Genomic DNA, 19,635 nt, shown 5'->3' with positions numbered 1-19,635 from the left:
CTGCCCCTATGACTATCATCCAGTAGCACTTTTACATCAACAGTGATTAAGTGTTTTGAGAGGTTTGTGAGGAAACATATCAACTCCTGTCTGAGAAGTGACTTGGATCCACTCCAATTTTCCTACTAGCGCCACAGCCCCATATCAGATGCCCTCTCATTGGCTCTTTACTCAAACCTGGAACATCTGGACAGCAAATGTGCATACATCAGGATGTTCTTTATTGACTAGACTTAGCATTCAATACTATCATCCCCTTAAAACTAATCAATAAACTTCAAGACCTTAGCCTCAATACCCCCTCATACAATTGGATGATTTCCTTACTTGCAGACCCCAGTCAGAATGGAATGGCAACAATAGCTCCTCCACAGTATCCATCAGCATAAGTGCATCACAAGGCTGTGTGATTAGCCCCCTGCTCGACTCACTTCATACTTATGACTGTGTGGCTAAGCACAGCTCCAGTGGCATTTTCAAGATTGCTGCTGAAACCACTGTCATAGGCTGAATCCATGGTGGTGACGTATCAGCATATAGGATCGAGATTGAAAATCTGTCTGAATGATGCCTCAACAACAACCTCTTACTTAAATGTCTTGCCCCATCACAGAAATCTTCTCACAATCTATGGACTCACTTTCAAGGACACTTCATCTCATGTTCTCAATGTTTATTGCAGTTTTATTTATTACAGTTCTTTCTTTATTTGCACAGTTGTCTTTTGCACACTGGTTAAATGCCCAGTTGGTGCCGTCTTCCACTGATTCTATTCTGGTGGTTATTCTATTATGGATTCATTGAATATGCCTGCAAGAAAATGAATTTGAGCTGTATACAATGATATATATGTACTTTGATAATAACTTTACTTTGTACTTAAACTTTGACTGTGTCACAGCACCTCAGTGTTTTGCAGTTTACCAGAAGCGCTGCATGGCATCCTTGGGTAAATTTAGAGATGGAAGGGCCTGCTTCTTAATCATCACCTTGTGGTGCTCATATGTAGTCATAGCAAGTTCCTGTTCACTCAACTTAGAAAATCTGTCACTCATACTGTTATTGTATTACCTCGATATTCTGTTGTAATGAATTGAACTGTATGAATGGTATGCAAGACAAATTTTTCACAGTACCTCTGATGTACAGTATTTTTTAAATTTAGAGATATAACATGGCAACAGGCCCTTCCGGACCAATGAGTGCACGCTGTCCAATTACACCCATGTAACCCACTAACCTGTGTGTATGTGTAACATAGGAGCAGACCCGAGTACCCATGTTCAGTTTTATTATACTCCAAATAACTGAACACAAAGCGCGGAAATTATGTCATCACTTCAGACCAGCCTCTTAAAGTGAATCTGAACTGAATTTCAGTGGCTGTGAATTATGTACGTTTCCACCAATTACATTACCCTACACACTAACCGCAACACTACTGTGCTGCCCCTATAAATTAATATACTAGTCTGTCTTCTGAACACTTAAGACCTCTTTTATTAATGCTTTGGTTAGCATAAGTGCTGTTCGTAGATGATCTGCACTGGCTTCATGTTATACAGTGCTTCGTTTTAAAATAATCTTGTTGTTTTCTAATTCCTCCATTGTTGTGCCTATCGCTGATGCATGATGTCTGCTAACCCTGCAACTTTTTTTAAAATTGGTTTTTTTATGCATTTTCTACATCGCTACAGATAGAAAAAAAAACCCAAATCAAAATGAAGAACATTAATACAGTGCAAAAACAAACATACAATAATAATATAATACAAAAAAAGATAATTGAGAAAGCACCCAAATTGAAGACATGTAAAATTAGCATCCTCCCCAAGCCCCACCACAAAAAAAAACTCCAGACCAACCACAACACAATATAGAGAATATAAATCAGGACATTCAAACCCCCAAAACTGTAAATACACTTAAAAACAGAAGATATTAATGCCTACTACCAAGAAAAAAGGAGCTGAAAGCAAGGGACCAAAAAAACCCTTAGTTAAGAGGAAGGTTATGAAAGTACTCAATAAAAGGTCCCCAGACCTTATGGAACTTTATATCTGAATTAAGAACTGAATAATGAATTTTTTCAAGATCTAAGCAGGCCATAATATCATTAAGCCATTGAACATGCGTGGGTGGGGCAACATCTCTCCATCTAAGGAGGATTAAACATCTAGCCAGGAGAGAAGCAAAAGATAATATTTGACACTTAGTCGAACTCAGACTAAGATTCAGACTGTCTTGCCCAAAAATCCAAACAAAGCAATTAAAGGGTTAGGTTCTAGGTGGTGATTCAGAATATAAGATAAAGTTATGAAGACATCTTTCCAAAATTTCTCCAAGCTAGGACAGAACCAGTACAGATGACTAAGGGAGGCCTCGCCCCTTTTGCATTTATCACAAAGAGGACTAATATTAGGGTAAAATCGAGGTAGTTTAGATTTAGACATATGGGCTCAATGAACAATCTTAAACTGTAAAAGGCAATGGCGAGCACAAAGAGAGGTTGAATTAACCGATTTGAGAATGGAGTCCCACGTCTCATCAGATAAGGAGATATTTAAATCATGCTCCCAAGCCATTCTAATTTTATCTGCAGGGGCACGCCGTAAGAATGCTAATTTATCTCAAATAAATGATATTAAACCTTTACCCAGTGGATTAATAGAAAGAAATAAATCCATAACATTTTTCTCAGGCATTTCAGGGAAGTTAGGAATTAAAGGATTAATAAAGTGTCTAATTTGGAGATATCTAAAAAAAATGAGCATTAGCCAGATTGAATTTAGCAGAGAGCTGTTGAAAAGATGCGAAGCGATTATCAATAAAAAGATATTCAAAATGTCTAATGCCCTTCCTATACCAATCATGGAATGTTGAATCATATATAGTAGGTAAAAAAAAAAGGTGATTATGTAAGATAGGGCTAGAAAACGAAAAACCATAGAAACCATAAAATTTCCTAAACTGAGCCCATATACACAAAGTGTGTCTAACAAGAGGATTAACAATTAATCTGGACAAACTACTAGGGCGTACAGAGCCAAGAAGTGCAGAAATAGATAAATCTTTAGTGGAACTCCACTCCATTGCCACCCAATTAGGGCACTCGGGTTGGCCATGGAAAAAAGACCAAAAAGTAGCACAACGTATATTGGCTGCCCAATAATATAAACGAAAGTTAGGTAAAGCCATGCCACCCTCTTTTTTAGATTTTTGGAGATAAACTTTATTAATTCTAGAACGCTTATTCTTCCGCAGATATAACAAAATAATAGAGTCTAAGGAATAAAAAAAAATTAGGAATAAAAATTGGGATTGATTGAAATAAATATAAAAATTTAGGGAAAACATACATTTTAACAACATTAATGCTACCTACTAAAGACATCGAGGTGACCATTGTAACAGACTCTGTTTTGTAGTATATAAGAGATTAGCAAAATTTTCATGAAAAAGATCTTTAAACTTCCTTGTGACTGTAATCCTAAGATAAGTAAATTGATTATGAACTACTTTAAAAGGGAGGTCACGAAATGTTAATTCTTGTGCTTCTTTATTAATTGGGAAAAGTTCAATCTTATGTAAATTAAGTTTATAGCCAGAAAACTGGCTAAACTGATCAAGAAGTGAAACCATTGGAGGTAAGGATGTAGACGGATTTGAAAGAAAAAGTAATAAGTCATCAGCATAAAGAGAAACTTTATGCTCAACACCCCCCCTCCAAATCCCGGTCAGTTCAGGATAGTTTCGAAATGCTATTGCCAAAGGTTCTATAGCCAAATCAAAGCGAAAGGGAGTTAAAGGGCATCCCTGACAGGTGCCACGTTTGAGGTTAAATAACTGGGATTTCTGAAAATTAGTCAAAACAGAGGCAGTAGGACACAGATACAGCAATTTGATCCAAGAGATAAAACTTTGACTGAAGTCAAATTTTTCTAAAACTGCAAAAAGGTAGTTCCACTCTATACAATCAAATGCTTTCTCCGCATTGAGGGAAATAACACATTCAGGAATCCCAGTTGAAGGTGAATATAAAATGTTAAATAAACGCCAAATATTAAAAAAAGGAAGACGGTTTTTAATAAAACCAGTTTGATCATCAGAAATAATAGAGGGAATAACAGTTTCTAATCTATAAGCCAAAACTTCGGCCAAGATTTTAACATCAACATTAAGCTAAGAAATCGGCCTATATGAGGAACACTCTGTTGGGTCTTTACCCTTTTTAAATAAAAGAATAATAGATGCCTCATTAAAAGAGGGTGGCAATTTACCGTAATTAAACGAGTCAGGTAATACTGAGAATAACTGAGGAGAAAGAAGTGAAGAAAATGATTTATAAAATTCTATGGAGAATCCATCAGGTCCAGGAGATTTCCCTGAAGACAATGCAGAAATTGCAAAAGATATTTCTTCTGATGATATAGGCGCATTAAGTTTGACTTTAAAATCAGATGAAAGCGAAGGAATATTCAGATTATTTAAAAAAATGATCAACAGGGATATTCTCATTCAGAAATTCAGAGGAATAAAGTTGAGAATAAAAATCTTTAAAGACGTCATTGATTTCTAAGTGATCCGATGTAAAGTCTCCATTCTCCTTCCGGATCTTTGTAATATGTTGTTTAGCCTTGGAACACCTCAGCTGATTGACTAGAAATTTACCAGGTTTGTCACCATGAACATAAAAGCGACTCTTACTTTCAAGAAGTTGGCGTTCAACAGGTTGAGTAGACAGAAGATTGAATTTAGTTTGAAGTTCTACACGCTTTTTGTATAATTCAGGATTTTTAGTTTGAGCATACAGTTGATCTAATTCTTTAATCTGATTAATAAGTTCTAATCGATCTGCACAGGACTTTCTATTAAGATTTGCTGTATAGGAGATTATTTGACCCATCAAATATGCTTTCATGGCATCCCAGACAATCTGGGATGACATTTCAGATGAAGTATTGGTGTTAAAATAAAAGGTTATCTGATCCTTAATAAATTTTAGAAAATCATCATCCGATAATAAAGTCGAGTCAAAATGCCAGTGTTTATTCCTCTGAGGGAGACCAGGAAAATTTAAAGACAAAGTAATTGGGGCATGGTCAGAAATCTGTATACTCTGATAATCACAAGAATAGACAAATGGAATGTTGATTATCAAGTAAAAAGTAGTCAATTCTAGTAAAGGTATGGTGAACTTGTGAAAAAAAAGAATAATCTCTCTCAGTAGGATGAAGGAAACGCTATATATCAGAGATACCATAATTAGAGAGCAAAGAATGAATAGCTAAGGCAGATTTAGTAGGTAATCTAGTAACAGAGGACGATCGATCCAAATTAGGATCTAACCAACAATTAAAATCGCCACCCAGGATAAGAGAGTATGAGTTTAAATCTGGTAGTGAGGAGAAAAAACGTTCAAAAAAATTAACATCATCAAAATTGGGAGCATACAGGTTTGCTAGTACAACTTTAGTATTATATAATTTACCAGAAACAATAATAAAACGGCCATTTGTATCAGATATCTTATTCTGGAGTTCAAAAGGAATATTTGAATTAATAAGGATGGAGACCCCCCCCCCCCCCCCCCCCCCAAGCTTTGGCGGCAAAGGATGAATGAAAATGTTGACCCGCCCACTTTGACAAAAGCTGAGAATTATCAAAACTACGAATATGAGTTTCTTGAAGGAAAGCAATGTCAGCTTTGAGTTGTTTAATATGCGAGAAGACCTTCCTTCTTTTAACAGGATGATTCAATCCCTTTACATTCTAGCTCACAAATTTAAGTGTATTAACCATTATCAATTGTTAGTGCATAGAAGGTAGCAGGCATATAAGAAAATCAAGCAGTATGGTAACAGTCTGGGAGCAAAAATGTAAACATAGATCAGTAGAATCAAAACAGAGGCATGTCCTGAATAACAAAGGAAAACAAAAGAAACAGTGAGTAGTGTTGGAACTGAAGAACCCACCCCAACCTCACTACCCAAAATTAGACGGCTATCTAAAAAAGCAGCTAGCTCTGCAAAAAAAATTAACCCAAAAATGGCTTCCAGTTCCATATCGTTAACAAAAGTTCTGTATAAATAATATAGCAAATAATAACTAATATATGCACTAGAAAACAGAAGTACAAATAGGAACAACTTCAACAGAAGTATAAAACTTAATACAAAGAAAATCAAAAGAAAACTAAAACTAACCTACCTGCAAAAAATTATAAAAGATTAAAAGAAAAAAAAAGAGGGGGAAAAGGGGGAAATTATAAATTTAAAGGGAGTACTTATCAACCGCTTACAGAAAAAAAAGCAAAACCAACAGGGAGGCCTTCAATAAAAACTCCAAACCTCCAAAACAAGTTAAAATCAATTGTAGTTCTCTATAGATAAAGTTATACAAAAATAAAATAGATTACACAAGTTAAATCTAAAAGTCCGCAGGGAAACATTAAATTTAAATCATCTATTTAGAAAACACACACCAAGTCCAGGGAGAGATTGGCTACAGCCCTTAGAGTTTCAGTAGTTAATGTCTGAATTATTCAAGTGAAGTCTGAGTTCGGAAAAAATAGCTTTACTTCGAGAAGTACTTATCAACCATTTTAGAGGGTCAGGCCGGTTCCGAAGAAGACAAGGTGGCTGGAAGACTTCCAACAAACGCCTCAGCCTCCTTCACTGATTTAAACCACTTAAAATCTCCAGTAGTAAGCATAATTCGAAGATCGGCTGGATTTTGGAGAGTGGGTCTGAATCCGCGATCAAAAAGCACTTTCATTACACCTTTAAACTCAGCACGCATCTTCAGAACCTGGGGGGCATAATCCTCCACAAAACGAATGACCGTATTTTGAAAAGCAAAAGTACCTCTGCGGCGTGCCTCCATAATCAAACGGTTTTTCACCTGGTATCGATGAAAGCATAAAATAACTGGCCATGGACGGGAACCCAGAGTTGCACGAGGAACATAAATCCTGTGAGCCCTTTCAAGCTCATGTGGAGTCGGAAGAAGTTCTTTCCCAAAAATCTCACAGAGAAAATCAGAAAAAAATTCAACGGGAGAGCCCTGTTCGGTGGCCTCTGGCAAACCAAGAGTTCGTAGATTGCACTCCGTGTGCTCCGATTTTCAAGATCCACCATTTTGGAAGAAAGTTTACTGTTCTTTAGGTTGGAGCAAAAAGTTTCAAGATGTTGAACACAGCGTTTTAAATCTTCAGAAGTTAAGTCAATGTGAGATAATTGTTCAGCATGTTCATCCACTCTAGCATTAATCTGATCCAATTTAGAATCCAGCTGGTTGAAAGAAGTTCTAAATTCATTTCTAAAATCCAATAAAGTATCTTGTTGATGTTGTTCCAAAACAGCGAGAATCTCAGCCGACAAAGCAGTAGAAATGTCCTTTTTCCTGGTTTTAGTACTTTTGGTAGCCATTATAAGATAGATGTGTTTGCAGGCAGGTAAAAGAGAACTAATAAAATATCTAACTTAGGTTTAAGAAGGGAGACATATAGTGCAAAGGTAGGAAGTATAACGGAGCAAAAGTTCAGAGTGACTAAACAATCGCCATCTTACTGGAAGTCCCTGCAACTTCTAATATATTTGTCCTTCTTGTGTTTTGATCAGTTCAGAATTTAATCTTCATCATTGATGATTCCTTCACTTGTCAGAGCTTTGGAATCAAGGGTGGAAACCATAACTTATCTTCCCTTCTGCATCTTTTCCTGTTTTTAAATACTGCTTAAAGTCTTCCTCTATGTATTTTGTTGTGATATGTTTTGGGACATTTTACTGCAAAAAAAATTGCCCTAACTAAATGCTACTTTTTAAACTTTTTTCATATTATGTTATTTAGTCAGTATTACTGATATTAGTCTCTATTGTTTAGTTAAAAACGACTTCCAATTCCCAGACTATCATGCTGGGATTTAAATGTATCCATGCCTGTAAAATTTCTTGTCTGGTAGTATAATTCATGGCCTTTGGTACATTTTATTGTTTTTTTTTGGATTAGGGTTTTATTGGTTAAAACTAGTGCTCATTGTCTGTCACTGATTGCATTTGAGTGAGTGGCTGTCTTGAACTGCTGATTCTTTCTGGTAAAGCTGCACTCATTGTTCTTTTGGGGAGGGAGTCTCATGATATGGGCTGAATGTTGATGATCAGTGAGGCTATACAGCACAAAGGGGGATCTATCTGTGGTGTCCTAGATGGTATTGACTGTCTTGAAAGATGTTGGAGCTGGACCTAACCAGACAGGTGGAGAACATGTCATCATACTTTTCCCTTGTACATGATAGAAAGGTGGGAAGAAGTAAGTGACTTAATGCCTGTTCTTTTAACTGTGGTATTTAATGGCACATTCACTTTAGTATTCTACTCAAAAGATGCTGATATTAGTGAGACAGTGATGATAAAGCCATTGGACGTCAAGGATGGAAGCAAGATGCTCATTGCTGGACTTAGTTTTATGCTGCCCATGTTACCAGACTCATTTTAGCACATGTTTGAATGCTGTGTATGTCTTCCTGCATGCAGGTATGGACTGTTTCATGGAGTTTTTAATGGATGTGAGCTTTGCAGACATCCCCACTTGTGATGGATTGTCTGTCATTGATGAAGCAGCTGTATCCTTAAGATGGAACTAAAGGTAGGACATACCTGGACAAGATTACACATTGCTGGACAGTTGCCAGCATTGTGATTGTTCTGAAACAGAGGTGTGGCTAGTTTTGGAAAGCAAAAGAACTGTGGCTAGGCTGTAATAAGGTTTCAAAACCTCCGCTGTATCAAGATTGTATGCTATTTCAGGCAAACTGGTTTGAAAGTTGCAAAAGCAATTACATTAAGTTGTAGAATGGAAGGTTGTGGAGGACGTAAGATGAATAAAAGGGAAGAAAGGGTTTGAGAAAGTGTGGAACAACTGACAGAATCGTGTTCATAAAGACAGAATTGGTGAGATGGGATTTGGTTGTAAATCTTTTATTTTTACTTTTCAATGTGCATTTGCAGACCTTGAGTTTAATTTTCAAGTAGTGGTTGGTGTGCTGGAGGGGATAGTGTTAGGAGGGTGAGAGGGAAGAAGAGAAAGAATGTAACAATAAATATATGATATCCTTGTGAAAATACTGTATTTTTGCCAACACTGACAATATGAGCAAAAGTTTTGTGATTTAGTTGTTCTGTCGCATATCTGATAGGCAAATCTAGCTCTAATTTCTGGTGCAAATAATCATCTTGAGTGCTTCTGATATCAAGTAACCTTAAGCATTGAAAACATTAACTGCAACATGCTGTTGCAATTACTTACAAATGCTGTTGTTGCTATGTATAATGGAATGGTGCAACTCACTTTTTAAAATCTGAAGCATAGCCAATTATATTTCTGTAAAGTCTAAGCTTTCTGAAAATATTAACAGTATTAACAAAAATTTAGTCAGAATTGTCTGAAATTGGTCTTGTTGAAAAATACAATAGCTTTAATGATAACAGATAAATCTTTTGTTTTAATTTCATATTCACCACTTTTATCCCCATTACATTTCGAATGTCTTGAATTGCTTGTTGCTTGGGCCTGAAGGAAAGCTGAACAAGAATTAATTTAATTGATTTGAAGGGAAAGTACTTAAACCAGGAGTTAATGAAGTTGTTGAGCATTATTTATTAATACAATTCTAGCCAATGATTCTTTGATTCATCTGAACAGGTACATATGGTATTATTTAGCGTCAGTTGGTTAAACGTTTGTCTTAGTATATAGTATATATTTTACCTTTCTATGCATATAAAGCACTTAAGAAACATATGTATTTCAATAATTAAACCACTGCGTTACTTAGTAATGTAGCTTTCATCGGGGCAGGGCTTTTCACGTGCTCCATTAAAATTGTTCCAATCATTGACCAACTGTAGCCAAACGCTTTTCCAGTGACCGATGGTGTTTCACCTCTTTCCGATCTCTTTATTACTTCTACCTTATTTTCAATCGTGATTATTTTTGTGAACAGAAACATTGCAGATTCAGAGCTCCGCCAGGTCCTAAAGTCCACCGCAGCGAGACAGGGGTCCGGGTTTCTGCTGGGTCCTAAAGACCATTGCACTGAGACAGGTTAAATAAGGGACTTGTGCATCCGTGATTTTTGGTATCCGTGGGGGGTCCCGGAACCATTCCCCCACGGATAAGGAGGGCTGATTGTACAGTCAAGTTTCAGGTTGAGACCCTTCAGCAGGACTGGCGAAAAAAAATGAGCAGAGTTAAAAGGTGGGGGAGGGGAAAGAGAAACACTAGGTGAAACCGGGAGGGGAAAAGAGATGAAATAAAGAGCAGGGAAGTTGATTGGTGAAAGAGATACAGGGCTGGAGAAGGGGGGAGTCTGTTAGAAGAGGATAGAAGGCCATGGAGAAAAGAAAAGGGGGAAGGAGCACCAGAGGAAGGCAATGGGCAGGTAAGGTGAGAAAGGGAGATGGGGATGGGGAATGATGATGGGTGGAAGGGGGCCTTTGCCGGAGTTCAAGAAATCAATGTTCATGCCATCAGGTTGGAGGCTAGTCAGACAATATAAGGTATTGTGGCTACTGGCAGATGGAGCGTAGGTGCTTGGTGAAGCAGTCTCCCGATCTATGTCAGTTCTCACTGATATACAGTCGGGCATGCTGGGAGCACTGGACACAGTATATGACCCCAACAGACTCACAGGTGAAGTATTGCCTCACTTGGAAGGACTGTTTGAAGCCCTGAATGGTAGTGAGGGAGGAGGTGTAGGGACAGGTGTAGCACTTACTCCGCTTGCAAGTGCCAGGAGGAACTCCCTCCTGGCACATATCCTTGTAAACAGATCTCCTAGTAGCTACCCATTTTAATTCCACTTCCCTCTACCCATTCCAATATGTCTACCCCTGGTCTCTTCTACTGTTGCAATGAGGTCACACTCAGGTTGGAGGAACAACACCTTTGTATTTCGTCTGGGTAGCCTCCAGCTTGATGGTGTGAACATCAATTTCTTAATCTTCCAGTAATAGCCCCCCTCCAACCCCTTCACCATTCCCTGTCCTCTTTTCCTTCTCATTGCCTACCCATCACCTCCCTCTGGTGCTCCTCTTCCCTTTTCTTTCTTCCATGGCCTTCTGTCCTCCCCTATTGGATTCCTCCTTCTCCAGCCCTGTACCTCTTCCACCAATCAACTTCCCAGCTCTTTACCCTTCCCCTTCCCGGTTTTACCTGTCACCTTGTTTTTCTCCATCCTCCTGCCCTCCTTTTAACTCTACTCCTCATCTTTTTTCTCCAGTGCTGCTGAAGGGTTTCAGCCGGAAACATAGACTGTACTCTTCCATAGATGCTGCTTGACCTGCTGAGTTCCTCCAGCATTTTGTGTGTGTTGCTCAGTGTACCAGCATCTGCAGATTTTCTTTTGTTTGTAGCATCGAAGCATTCTTTTTTTTAGAAATGCCTGACAATTGCTTTGTTATTTCCATTGTATTGAGCAACTCACGTGTAAAGAACTGCATTGGTTTCTTTTTATTCTGTAGTTTCTCACATCTTAAGTGTTTCTTTGCTTGTATTCTGATAAAGAAATAACTTTATTCTTTTTATCTTCTTTGGCCATGTTATTTTATTGAGCTTAGACTTGTGATGCTTCAAGATCTTGAGGGAAGGAACTGAGCAAGTGCAAGAATTCAGAGACTACACTACTGTCTTTAAAGATCTTTCTGATAAACCCTTGCTATGTGTGTCTGCCTGTTAGTGTTTGAACTAATGTTGCAACCCTTCCCTCTTGTTTTCTTTTGGGTAATGTTTTTATTATGGAAGATTACTGCCTAATGCAGGGGTCGGCAACCTTTACCACTGAAAGAGCCATTTGGACCAGTTTCCCACAGAAAAGAAAACACTGGGAGCCACAAAACCCGTTTGACATTTAAAATGAAATAACACTGCATACAATGTTTTTTTTTGCCTTTATGCTATGTATAAACAAACTATAATGTGTTGCATTTATGAAATCGATGAACTCCTGCAGAGAAAACAAAATTACATTTCTGCATGCAACAAAAACATTTTGAACTCCGAAAAAAAGACGTTGGGTTGAAGGTTACTTTTAAGTAAAATACTCAACGTCTATTTGAGTCCTTCTTGTATTTATCAAAAACGCCGAACTTAAATTGTCCGCCAGCAGCAAACCAAAAATAACGTCAGCCAGCTGTCAACCTGAGAATAGAAGTACTATTTCACTGAACAATGAAAACATTTGAATATACGTAAAATAATAGGCAATTAAAATATTTATCATACTTGGTTAATGGGATTTCTGCTCCTGGACCTCAGCGCACAGCGTCTGCACATCAGGGCTGTATGACGTCACCTTCATCTTTACACAGGATCGCAAGCTGTCATCTGTGAGGAGTGCGTGATGTTTGTTTTTAATAAAGTTCATGTTGGAGAACACCTGCTCACATACATATGTGGATCCAAAGATCGACAGGACTCCAAGCGCATACTTTTTAATGTTTACATAAATGTCAGGGATAGCATTCTATGTTTCGAACACAAGTTTGTCCGGTTTGGGGATGTTTTTAATATCACTCCATCTGTGATTCTGAGCAAGAACGGCCTTCTGACGGGCAACATCTTCAAGGTCTGCTGTCAAGCGTCTAAACTTGGACACCCATATGTCTTTGTCGGCTGTGTCGGCCAGTTCCATCTTAAGATCAGGTTGACTCACACCTGCCAATGCAGTCGTATTCAGTAGGGATGGATCGATGCTTAGGGGAGTGACCGGGAATGTGTTTTTTCCCTCTCTGAACTCACAGAAGCGTTTCCCAAACGATGTTTGCATTGCGCTGATTGCAGAATGTAAATACTCCGAATTTATCATGTCGTGAGTTTGTTTGAACTCTCTCAAATCGGGGAAGTGAGACAATGTGCCTTTCTGTAAATCTCTGGCAAGCACTGTCAACTTGCGCTCGAATGCCAAAACATCCTCCAACATGTGCAGGGCTGTGCGTCCTTTCCAGCGTGTTCAGGTGCGCTGTCATGTCTACCATGAAGTGTAGCTTTTACAGCCACTCTGGCTGTTCCAGCTCAGGAAATGTGAGCCCTTTGCTACCCAGGAAAGTTTTCACTTCTTCCAGACATACGACAAAGCGTTTCAGCACTTCCCCTCTTGACAGCCAGCGGACTTTGTTGTGCAGCAGGAGATCAGAATATGCGCTTTCCAGCTCGTCCAGTAACAAACAGAATTGACGCTGATTTAAACTTTTTGCCATTATTTTATTGACAATCTGAATAACAACATACATTACTTCTGTGCATTCTGGAGGAAATGTTTGAGCGCACAATGCCTCTTGATGCAAGATGCAGTAAAAAGTCAGCAGCTTTCTGCCCAGCGACTTCTGCAGAAAAGCCACAAATCCCTTGTACGCTCCTGTCATACTTGGTGCCCCATCAGTAGCTACTGACACCAGGTGGGTGGTCTTTATTACTTTGGCTCTTAAACAATTCCAGACACCCTCACAGATGTCCTCCCCCCGTGTTTGGCCTTTTAGAGGTATCAACTCAATCAATTCTTCCCGTGGCCAGGCAGAGTTTACATACTGGCAGAACAGCGCTATTTGTTCAATATCACCTTTGTCTTCAGACTCGTCACAGGCACTCGAGTAGGCCACAGCTGAATTGATGTCTTTAATTTGCTGTCTTGTGATGTCTTCTGCCATTTTTATGGTTCTGTCTTTGACAGTCTTTGCAGAGAGGGGCATATCCCTTATTTTCTGCACAATTTCACTCTTGTTTTTAAAGTCCGTGAAAAGATGTTCTGAAATCTTAATGAAAGATTCTTTTATATATTCACCATCTGTAAACTGCTTCCCACGCCTGACTATTTCTTGAGCGGCAACAAATCTAGCATATGTAGTTGATTTTCCAGACTTCATCCATTTCTTGAAATGATTTTTGCTCAGCTCAACCTTCCGCATCAGTTCTGAAACGGCTTTTTTTCTCTCATCTCCATCCGGATATTTTTGAGCAAAGGCTGCGTGTTTGCTGGAAATGTCTTGCAACTTTTGACTTTTTGTTGTTTGCTAGTTTCTCATTGCATATTAAGCATACCGGTAAACCAGTCTCGTCAGCACTGAAAGTAAATGAATTTTCCCACGTATCATTAAACGTTTTGTTTTCTTCAGTTACTTTTCATTTTTTAGAATTCTCCATAGTTCCCCTACCTTGGATCAAAAAATTAAAGAAATCACGCACCGACGGGTGTCAGGCATTGGCAGTATATTAATAGCAACAAAAAACACGTTTTATTTAGATTGTACAAGATCACCATAATCTTCAAATTTAGAATTACATTTCAAAAACTAACAAACTAACATAAAATACATTTTAATTAAATACTCATCATTTATTTTCCAAAGCCACAGGGAGCTGCAGCACAGGGATGAAAGAGCCGCGGGTTGCCGACCCCTGGCCTAATGGAACCCACTTCTTCCCATCTCCACTGATAGTCTCCAACACCCTCCTGCTATTACAGCATTCCTTTGAAAGTTGAAGGATGCTTGCAATGCATGCTTCTTTTAACAGCTGGCTGCAGAGATCACAGCTACTAAGCTAAATGCTGTCAATTGTAAAATCTCAGTAGGAAACCTCAAGGTGGAAGTAACAGTATTAAGATGGAAATTTTACAATATTGTTATGTTAAACTCACAAATGAAAATTTTTATCTTCAGATTTCTTGGGCAATATTAAGATGACACATTATGCTATTTTAATTCCATGGAAAGTTGAAATTATCTCTAGAACAGCATTTCACGGGTAGTATTTTTAAAATTTTGAATGCAAATAATCAGGTATATGGTCCAATCTATATCTGATTTATCTTTTGCCAGGTGATTCTTTTTTGAATTTGAGTCCCTTTTTGGATGATGAATCATGTGCAATATAGTATTTCTTTATACCTCATTTCAGTGACACTTGTTAAGTAATTTCTGGTATTGTTACTGAAATCAAGTTTAAGTGCAATTTATTGTCATTCAACTGTACACATGAAAAAACATTCCTTTGGATCAGGTTGTACAGCACAGGACATAAAACTCACACACATAAGTAATATCAAGAAACAAAAGTTTACCAGCTGAGGAAGGAAGCCCATGCAGTGCAAACTCCACTCGGACAGCACTCATGGTTGGGATTGAACTCTGGTCTCCAGAACTGTGATTCAGCAGCTCTACTTGCTGCGTCATTGTGCCATTCACATTACACTGTGATCACAGAATATAAAAGTGAATTGCCTATTTTTTTCATTTGCATGATCCTGATGAGTGTTAACATTTCTGTCTCTAGTGTGCACTGGAACTAGACAGCTTTGAAGTTGGTTCCTGGTATTGCAAGTTAACTAGTTCTTGATAAAATTGTTTGTGTAATTATAATTTTAAAGACAATATAAGACTTGGTTCTGAACTTCAGTTAACTTTGTCAAAGTTTACTGCATAGGCTTAAACTAATTTTAGTGGTCACCTGAGGTTATCACACCATCTCATCTGCATTACAGAACAAGGTTGAAGGGAAAATTGCTTTCCATTGAAGTGTTGGGATAAGCTTCATAGTGGGAGCTTACTTTGCATTTTCCTCCCTCTTTCTGGGACCTTTCCACTGGTAGATATAACACCTGGGCTGGTTATTCTTTGTTAGTAGCAGATGTCATCTTAAGACTCCAGCCTAGACTTGACCCTCTTTGGTCTTGATACTTCTTTACGTGATTATTTTCCTTGATGCTTTTATGAGGAACTATTATGAGCAAAATTATCACAGTATTTCTTCTCGATCAGCAGCAGCAAATATCTGCATTGTAAGTGAACTCTAGGATATTTGAAGGATGTTTAGGCATTATGAAAGTGCTGTTGTTTAGCTATATATTGATTTGTTTTCATGAAATAATAATTTGCAAAGTGCTGCAAGATAAAGGAGGTGTGGAGAAATGTTAGGTTCTGTAATCTCATAAACTAAACAATTTCTTAAGAAAACCTTTGGAACATCCTCTATAAGCATAAGCAATAAACTTTTAATTTATGAAAAGAAACTTGTGTAAGTCTCTTGAAATTATATTACTTGTGATTAAATATTGTGTTACTTCAGTTTTTATGTCCAATCAAATAACATCAATTAATCCCAACTCTAGGCACCATAGTAGCATGATGCAATTACAGTTTGAGGCATTGGAGTTTGAAGCTCAGGAGTGCTCCAGTTTCCTCCCACTGTCCAAAGACCTACTGATTAGTAGGTTATTGTTTTGTAATTAGGCTAGGGTTAAATCAGATGTTGCTGGTAGCACAGCTCGAAGGATTGGAAGGGCCTATTCTCTGCTCTATTTTTAAATAGATAAATGTGAAATAGCTCAACACAAGTTGAAAACATAAGAAACAAGAGCAGGAATAAGTCACCTTGTCTTTTGAGCCTACACTGCCATTTAATAAGATTGTATCTGATTGCCTATGGACTCATCTCCACCTACCTGTCTTTACCCCATTACCCATTGTACCTTATAGCCTACAGTATAATAAGGGACTACTTTATGTTTTAGTAACACGTCGTTGAATGTGCTGTTAGGTGCGTACTGATCTGTATGTGTGTGTCGAGTTCGGATTCTGCCAGGAAAGAACCATGAAACTTAGCTCCCGTCTCCAGCGTTTTTATTAATAGCATTGTTGTGTAACCAGGCCACATACACAACAAATTGCCGATGAGGTTAATGAACCTATATCGTATTGGAATGCCGTGTTTTAATTGATAACGACACTCAGAGGAAGAGCGTAAGGAATGAGCCAAGGAGCGGGAGAAGGAGGCAGAGTGAGGCTGCGAGTCTGAAAGGAAGTGGGAGCACAGCCAGGGTTGAGAACTTCAGGAGACCAAGAGACACAGTCGAAGCTGCAGCACGTCCAGGCGAGACCACAGCTGGCGCTGAACCCCAGGGGCTGAGGGTTAGTGTGTGACATGCACTGTGAAACTACACAGAAGAAGCTCCTGGGTGAAACAGACCTTACATTCGAGAAGGCGCTGAACATTGCAATATCAATGGAAAACAGCAGCACGGGGTGCTTAGGAGATACAACAAAAATCTTTGGAATATACTACGAATAAAATGTTACTGAACAGAAATGAAGGAAAGAAATGTTACCGTTGTGGGAACATGTCACATGATCCTGATGACTGATGATTTAAAGACAAAGAGTGCAGAAAATGTGGCAAACAGGGCCACACTGGCAGAGTATGCAAAGCTAGTAAACAGCAGAAAAAGGACAAAATACAGAGAAACAAGAAACTCCAGAAAGGAAAACACAATAATGTACACAAAATGGAAGAAAGCCGTTCTGATGAAAACGACTTAGACGAAAGTGAATTGTCTGCAACTTCACAGCGTGAAAGAGACAGATGATCAAAGAGTAATAAGCATCAGTCCACAAGTGGCAGGTGTGAGACTGAAAATGGAGTTGGACACAGGCTCAGCTTTAACAGCGATCTCTGTACCCGACTACAAACAACTTTTTTCTCACCTCTGAAATGAACTGAACTACAGCTGAAGACTTACACAGGACAGAAAGTGTGTCCCAAAGGTAAAATTAAGGTGACTGTGACCTATGGAGACAAAACACAGCAGCTGAACCTCTGTGTACTGAAAAATGGAGGACCACCTTTGCTGGGATGTGAATGGCTCAGGAAAATCCAGTTGGATTGGCACACCATAAAGGCAGTAGATGTGTCAACAAGTAAGGCAGCTCAGCGGGGAAGATGTCTGCAGCTCTCCTCTCACCCATTATTGACTATTACGATGACGAGGAGGAACTAGACAGCATCGACGATGAGGACGAACGCTATATCCGTGGCAGCGACTCGGATGAAGATACAGAGGATGTAAGGGAGACAGATATTGCCAATAAGCAGGATGATGAAGACTACCTGGAAGTAAAAGAGCAGATGTACCAGGAGAAATTGACATCTTTCAAAAGACAGCTGCAGTAGTTACAGGAAGGCACTTTGCAGGTGTATCAGAAAAGGATGAAGAAACTAGCAACCCACGGCTCCGGAGCCGCATGCGTGTGCTGCGGCTCCCCGTGGCTTTGGAAAATAAATGATGAGTATTTAATTAAAATATATTTTATGTTAGTTTGTTAGTTTTTGAAATGTAATTCGAAATTTGAAGATTATGGTGATCTTGTACAATCTAAATAAAACATTGTGGCGACCCCATTTCCTGGCACATCCGAACTGGCTCACAATTAGCCACCATTCTGGCTAAGGGAGATAGCCTACGGGGGTTTGTGAGTACGTGTCTTTTGGAGAATCTGCGCCCATGGGGGGGGGGGGGCGGGTTAAGGGAGGCTTTAAAGCAAGGCTGTTTAGTTCGAATAAAGTTATCTTTGACTGCAGTTTACCGACTCCGTGTTGTTATTTTAGCGCTGTGTGTAGCACACCGCTACAACGTTTTTTTTTAGCGCTATTAATATACGTCACCACTGCCAATGCCTGACACCCGCCAGTGCGCGATTTCTTTTAATTTTTTGATCCAAGGTAGGCTAACTATGGAGTAACCTTCAACCCAACGTCTTTTTTTCGGAGTTCAAAATGTTTTTGTTGCATGCAGAAATGTAATTTCGTTTTCTCTGCAGGAATTCATCAATTTCATAAATGCAACACATTATAGTTTGTTTACACATAGTATAAAGGCAAAAAAAACATTGTATGCAGTGTTATTTCATTTTAAATGTCAAACGGGTTTTGTGGCTCCCAGTGTTTTCTTTTCTGTGGGAAACGGGTCCATATGGCTCTTTCAGTGGTAAAGGTTGCTGACCCCTGAACTAGATCAACAGTACAAGGAAAGAATACGAAATGCAGAGCTTTTTCTGCAACTGGAGACAGAATAAGTGGAAAGGAATTATATTGAAGAGAAGAAAGCAGCAGTGAAGGAATTTGAAGATAAACAGATTGATTTAGAAGAAAAGAAAAAAATGATTAAGAATGAGAGGCTAACAATGGAACTCATGGGAGATTTCATGGAGGTAAAGCCAATAATGACTAGGAAAGCAAGGAGGAAACCTAATGACCCTGTTCCAATTACAGACAAAAGACAAAAACCTGCACCTGTGCAGTTAAATTTCTTGTTAACAGATGAACAGATGATGGAAGATCTGCGAACTTTCAATAAGCTTAAATCTCTGAAAAAGACCAGCATCTCCGTCTTCTCCTGTGCATCTTCCCAGCACTCCTGCTGGATCACCAGCACAAAGATACGAAGCATGAATAGAAGATGGAAAGTTATATTATGTTAAGAGATGGTATCATAAAGGTCAGGCTACCTATTTGGAATCTAAGGAGAATATGAAGATTGACTTTGTAACAGCTCAGTTGGATCAAATGAGATATGAATAAGGAAGACAAGTGATAGCACAAAGATGCATATATATCTAGGACAGCTGCACAGAGGAGTCTTCATTAAATGGAGGCGATCTGCTGCCTAGAACTCTTAGCAAGTTGGAGGCGCACATCTCCTTAATTCCCTATGCTCAGAGGTAAACTTTACAAGACTTTTATATGGAAATCTGTATTAAAACAAACAAGTTTATTGACAGACGTTATCCCGAGAGGCAGAGAAGCCCC

The 19,635-nt window shown here is 38.7% G+C and overlaps 1 protein-coding gene and 1 pseudogene across 2 annotated transcripts in view; both read left to right on the top strand.

Moving 5' to 3' along the window:
* Positions 1-19,635, top strand: part of atad2b (ATPase family AAA domain containing 2B) — a 208,399-nt gene that overhangs the window by 42,533 nt on the left and 146,231 nt on the right. The window lies entirely within an intron of this gene.
* LOC132400286 (sin3 histone deacetylase corepressor complex component SDS3-like) lies at positions 16,609-19,496 on the top strand (annotated as a pseudogene).

Source organism: Hypanus sabinus, chromosome 10 (assembly GCF_030144855.1).
Source record: "Hypanus sabinus isolate sHypSab1 chromosome 10, sHypSab1.hap1, whole genome shotgun sequence".
Classification (NCBI taxonomy): Eukaryota; Metazoa; Chordata; class Chondrichthyes; order Myliobatiformes; family Dasyatidae; genus Hypanus; species Hypanus sabinus.
The sequence above is the reverse complement of the archived record's forward strand: the minus strand, read 5'-3'. Positions and strand labels throughout refer to the sequence as shown.